At 29.7% G+C, this 6,317-nt stretch overlaps 1 non-coding gene across 1 annotated transcript; it reads left to right on the top strand.

The window, feature by feature from the left end:
* Positions 1 to 452: 452 nt before the first annotated feature.
* On the top strand, positions 453 to 569 carry LOC135952768 (U5 spliceosomal RNA). The gene has a single exon (XR_010576130.1). It is a non-coding gene; the product is annotated as a U5 spliceosomal RNA (small nuclear RNA).
* Positions 570 to 6,317: the final 5,748 nt, after the last annotated feature.

Raw genomic sequence — 6,317 nt, 5'->3', positions numbered from 1 at the left:
AATTTTGTTCATCGGATATATGTATAGAAGTGCAGTATCACCCGGGTGGGTATTGGTAAACCACGTACATAAAAAACCTTTGGTAAAGCGAAGGTTAATGGTAAAGTGTCCTGATAAGTTAATTCAAAGTCGATATAATGATGCCCCTAATATCCATACGTTTTCCATATTTTTCGTTTTCATACGGTAAGATCACACATAATTTATTGGAATTTCTGTATTGAAATTCCAAAAAATCAGTCGTGTATTGCCCTCTGTGATAACTCAGTATGCGTTTTTTAATACACATTTGTATAGACATTATTTAAAAACATTTTCCTCCCTTATTTACTCTGAGCATTTCCAGCTCTTTCAAACATATTATAGTTTCTTTATCTTAAAAATGCTCTTTAATAATTCTCATTCAGTTAGTTTTTAGTTTTATATATTTATTTTGAAATATCAAAGTTTCTTTACTCAGGCTTCTCTTCAATTGTCGTACAAATCTTTCGCCTTTTACTAAAGATTTCCGTGGAGAGGAGCACATTAATGATTTTAACCCATTTATTTTTTCACAAGCTCTCTTGTAAGAGAGTAATAAAAAATCAATTTCAAACAAAAACGAATTATCATAGAAATCATAATTCTGGTGCATTACTGTTAAGCTAATTTCTAAAATTGATATTTTTGGTGGATCATGGGTAAGCTTTACACAATCAGCTTTAAGTTCTTATTGTTCAAGTTTCATTTATTTATTAATATATATCGATTGCATATAAATTCCTTCCTTTTACCACTTCAAAATATGAATCATAACAAAACACAACTTTTATTTCCAAAGACCACATGATTACAAATCTTTATTACACAAGTGTACTCTCATGTAAACCTATATAAATTGTAGTTTTTTATTTTCGAAAAAATTCATAAAAATAAAAATTTTACTGTATGAGTATAATAAAAAAGGAATCCTGTCATCACCATCCACTATATAGATGACAGAGGTTTTTATTTTATTATAACAAAACTGTCATAAAATTGTTTCTGTGATACATAAGTATCACTAAGTTTTTATTGATAAACCTATAAAAATAAAAATTCTTAATGATTATTTCTTCCGTTGTCCCATATCGTTGTTTAACACAATAAAGAATTGCCACTATTTCAGGTTTATTGTCAACCAGCCATCCATACTACATCCATTCAGTCTGTATTGGGGGAATATTGTGTATTCAAAGCAAGTAAAGATCATAAAAATATGACGGTGTCTCTTGTGCTAATAAAAGTTATTAATATTTAATATGTTGGTTAAACCTTTGAATTTTTAAATATTTCACATGTGTGCCAAACAAAATTTATTTTGATCTCCCAGCAGTTAAGAAAGTAGCCAATGTATCCCTTATAGACAGTAAGTGCCACTAATCTCTGATCACATGGCTGACTACAATTTACATATTTTGGGTTATTGGACTTATATGTGCTCTTTGTTGTGCAGAGAGAAATCAAGTGGTTTCTTTATACATCCCAGGTAATCTAACGAGAGGTCAATTTTCATTTAAGTGTCTTTAAGTAATCCAGGGTGTTTGTATACAAATTTTGTTGTATAATTATCATATCCCAGCAGTTAAGCAAGTAGTCAATATCTGCATTATAGACATGTAATATTTTATATGTCATTTGATAAGCATGTTCTCAGTCAATTAGTTACTTTATACATCCCATGTAATCTAGCGTGAAGACAATGGCCACTTAAGTGTCTTTAAGTAATCTGGATTTTTTGAGTAATTCGTACAAACTGGTTTTATATACATAAATTGGGTTGATATTGTTACGATTTTACTTTTTAAAAACGGTGGTTTATTTCCTTTAAATAAACCGGACACCGGATACTTTTGATTGCAAATGAAGGCAGTTTAGTAGTTTAAAATTTTAAAAACTCTTTATTTATTAAAATTTACACAACAACAGTCATGGAAATATAACCATATACGGACACCAGTACGTGATGAAAGACCAAAAAGAAAAGACCCAAAGTCATGCCCTTTTTTGTATGGGCCCCCAAAGATTTCGGGCCTGGGTGTCATTTTTGCAAAAAAGTGATAATTTTCTCTGGCTCATATCTTGCAAACAGTTCAGAATTTTAATTTACTCTATGAGGCAAAGTTGTAGCCCTTGTCATAAAGAACAAAAATTGTGAACACATAAAATCATAAAAGGTTCATCTTCAAGATCAAAATCGCAAAAAAACTTTAAAAAATTCGAAATAATTGTTTAAGGTGCCTAAAGGTATGCTTTAGTTTTTAATAATTTAATAGTTTTTGACCCAAAACAGTTAATTCCTTTAGTTTTTTCTTACCAACTTATATTGACCTACCTAAGCGGTGTTAACCCTTTGACGACCACGGGGACACCGGTGTCCCAACACAAAAATATTGAATAACGAAGAAAATAATGGGTTTAATTTTAATTAGTTTGTAAACATATCGCTTATTAATGTGATTAAATTAAAACAAGTTCGGTTACAGCATTTATTTGTTTATTGTCTTTGAAAATTTACAGTTTTATTTTGGTACTGTATTCAAGAATTGTGGAAAAATCTTTTTAAGTGTAAAACTGAATTTAAAATTTTATATTGCGATATATGTTAGGCCTGGTATGTGCATTTTTGTTATATAAAGTTATAAAATCATTATTCATGTTGCGTTCATTGATATGTAGTCAATAAACATGAGTGTGGAAACGAAAATTTGCACTTTACGACCAAAATTCCAGTAAATCCGATAATTTTTTTTGTGTTTTCAGATTCACATTAAATAGACAAAATGAATACTTTTACCCAAATAGTCTTATGGTCGTGAAAGGGTTAACAATCATTCAAAGCTGCCTAAAAGTATGCTTTTGTTTACTTTAATTCCTTTAGTTTTTTCTTACTAACTTATATTGACCTACCTAAACGGTTTAAGAATCATTCCTAGGAAGTTCATATGTTCTAGATAGTTGTTTACTGAGATCTTAGGTAAATTTTTGTAGTTGATTGTTTCCTTGAATTTTGAACGGTTTGATACCTATGGACCTAAATAAGGGAAAAAGATAAAAAAAATAGAATTCAGTTGATGTTAACTCTAACATGAACAAGTAAGAAAGTATGGTCGGTCAAGCCCGACCATATAATACCCTACACCAAGTAAATGAGTAAAAATATTTTTCTTTTAATTTATATTTTTGAGTGATTTTTCGAAGGTGCCTTATATGGGAGCTATGATCAATTATGGACCGATCACCAAGAAATTAGGTCGTGTGATTTATGTCTATATGAAAGTTATTTATGTTTAATTTTGTGTGTATACCAAAATTTTTAAGTGATTTATGCACGTTAAAGTGATTTTCGGAAGCGGGTCTATATGGGAGCTATGACTAATTATGGACCGATCGTAACAAAATTTGGTGACATGAATTTTGTATATATAAAACTTATTTGGAGCGAAATTTGTGTAGATACATAGATAAATTAAACATTTATGATAGATAAAGTCCAATTTCGAGGGGACATTTGTATGGGGCTAGGTGAAATAATGGACCGATTTCAGCCAGTTTCAATAGGCTTAGTCCTTGGGCCGAAAAAGTAATATGTTTAATCGACTCAGAAAGTGATTCTAAGTCGATCGGTATACTTTAAGGTGGGTGTTAGACTAATATTTTTGGGCGTTACAAACATCTGCACAAACGCATTATACCTTCCCACTATGGTGGTGTAGGGTATAAAAACTAAATAAAGACTGCAACCGCAGCCACTATTTATACACAGCGTCATCTTCCTTCCGGTAGCTTCATGAAAGTTATATTTATACAATAATCAACTCGAAACTTTTATTCAATGTTGTATGTTCCACAGCTATGTAGTTATATAGTTATGTTAACTGCTGTTAATTGGCCGGTAATCAACATTATCCACAATTAGAAGTCTCCAGTTGGAGAGTTGTTGGAGGAAGTTTTGTTTACATTCAATCAGTTATAGGACTGACTATGGGATGTCATTTTAAACAGCTATCAGACAAGCTCATTGTACATACACGTGTTAAAATAACTAGTTTAAATGATAGGTAAAATCACTAGTTCAGGACAGTCTCCTAGAACTGCTGGGCTTTGCTAATAAATAAGTCGATTTAAAGTAGAAAACTATAGGAGTCTTAAATGAAGAAATTTGGGAACAGTATTCTAAAATATTCAAAACAGTATTTAATTAGTTGTGAATAACTTATAAGTAAAAACCATATCCTAACCTATCCTTTATAGTTTAATCTTCATGCAGTCATATTATTTGATTTTATATTCAAACTTTTGAATAAAATCTAATTAGAATTTCATTTATTAGCAACTACATGAATACTTACTTATGTTACACATTCAAAACATCTCCACAACATGCTTCTTTACAATAAGAAAAAACAAAAATCAAACCTAAATCATCTATCTACAATTGTGTAACAAATAGACAAAAAAAAAAACTTACTTAAAAATTCATTAGAAATGTAATCATTTATTATTTGAAGAGCAACTAACTAACTCTACATAGTCTTTATATGTTTTACAAAAATTTAGTTTTTCATATTTCCATTCATTTCTTTAGTTATTTTTTAATTTTCTTTCTACTCCTTTGATTTCAAATTCAATGATGATGGTTTACAGCCAGTACAGTACCCATCATTGAAAGATTTGAATAAATTTGAATATGTCAAGAATTTCTCAAATGTTTTTATCAACCACATTTTTCTGTTTTGTTGGGTTGAGCTAAGAGTTTCTATATATATTTCTAACAAGAATTGGTTGTTGGTTATGTAAGATGGTTTGGTTTCAAATAAGTTAAAGTGCTTTTTTTTGTTCGAGAAATTATATATATTTTTCTTATTTGCTTTATTAGAATCTTTGATATTGTATAGAGTACAGAGTACGGAAGGCAGTAGAGAGATAAATAGGACAGTAATTTAAATTAATTCATAAAAGGATGTTAAATATGAATATGTTTTGTGCCCTTTTATGAATGGACAAGTCAAATTGTAAGGAATATTTTATGAGTTCACATATGTATGTATTAAGAATATAAATTTGGTTATAATGGAAAGAAAATTAGTAAATACATATTTTTTATTTTTATGTCATGACATTTCATAGATTCGGCTTACCCCAATCATCTTTTAAGACTATTTATGTCACAAGTCACAAGACTAAAGTATTGTTACGAAATTGTACTTGAATTCAGATATAAAGATTTTAATGGCTGGTTTAAAATTGCATAAAGTTTCTCAACTTTTCTATTTATGTTAACAGCAGTTAACATAGCTGTGGATATTTTAACACAGCTGTGGAACATACAACATTGAATAAAAGCTTTGAGTTGAGTATTGTTTGTAAGTATGGTAACACTAAATGATTAAGCTGCTAACATTAACATTGAAAGCTCTAGAATTCGAATGTACTAGTTTTAAGATCATTGTAGAAATAGAGCTTTCAAGAAGCATTTAGATCAGTCATGTTCACGCCATACAACAATTGTTTGAAAAATTTACACACATTTGTTATGCTCTTTTAAAAACTTTTGTTCATTCATTCATTTAATAAATTGGTTTTATTTGACAAAAATTCTAAATCTAAACTTTCTTCATTTTGTTATTATTTTAAGTGTTTGACATTATGTTTGCTGGGTAGCTCTCTCACCAATACATCTTCATTTTTATTTTTGAACATCACTGATGTAAATTGATCGTGAGAACATAAACCAGTCAGTCTAATTTGAAGCATCGTTAAGTAAAAACAAGTAAGAAAGTATGGTCGGTCAAGCCTGAACATATAATACCCTACACCAAGTATATGAGCAAAAACATTTTTCTTTTAAAATTTCAATCATTTATATTCGTGAGTGATTTTCGGAAGTGAGCCTTATATCGGAGCAATGACCAATTACGGACCGATCACCATGAAATTAGGTCGTGTGATTTATGTCAACATGAAAGTTATTTATTGTAAATTTAGTGTGTATAACAACATTTTTAAGAGATTTATGCACTTTAAAGTGATTTTTGGAAGCGGGTCTATATGGGAGCTATGACCAATTATGAACTGATCGTAACAAAATTTGGTGACACGAATTTCGAATATATAAAACTTATTTGGAGCGAAATTTGTTGAGATACATATATAAATTAAACATTTACGACCAATAAAGTCCAACTTCAAGTGGACATTTGTATGGGGGCTATGTGAAATAATGAACTGATTTTAGCCAGTTTCAATAGGCTTGGTCCGTGGACCGAAAAAATTACATATGTCAAATTTGATCGAAA

This window comes from Calliphora vicina, chromosome 2, assembly GCF_958450345.1.
Source record: "Calliphora vicina chromosome 2, idCalVici1.1, whole genome shotgun sequence".
NCBI classification, from domain to species: domain Eukaryota; kingdom Metazoa; phylum Arthropoda; class Insecta; order Diptera; family Calliphoridae; genus Calliphora; species Calliphora vicina.
Note: the sequence above shows the minus strand (reverse complement) of the source record. Positions and strands in the feature narration are given on the sequence as shown.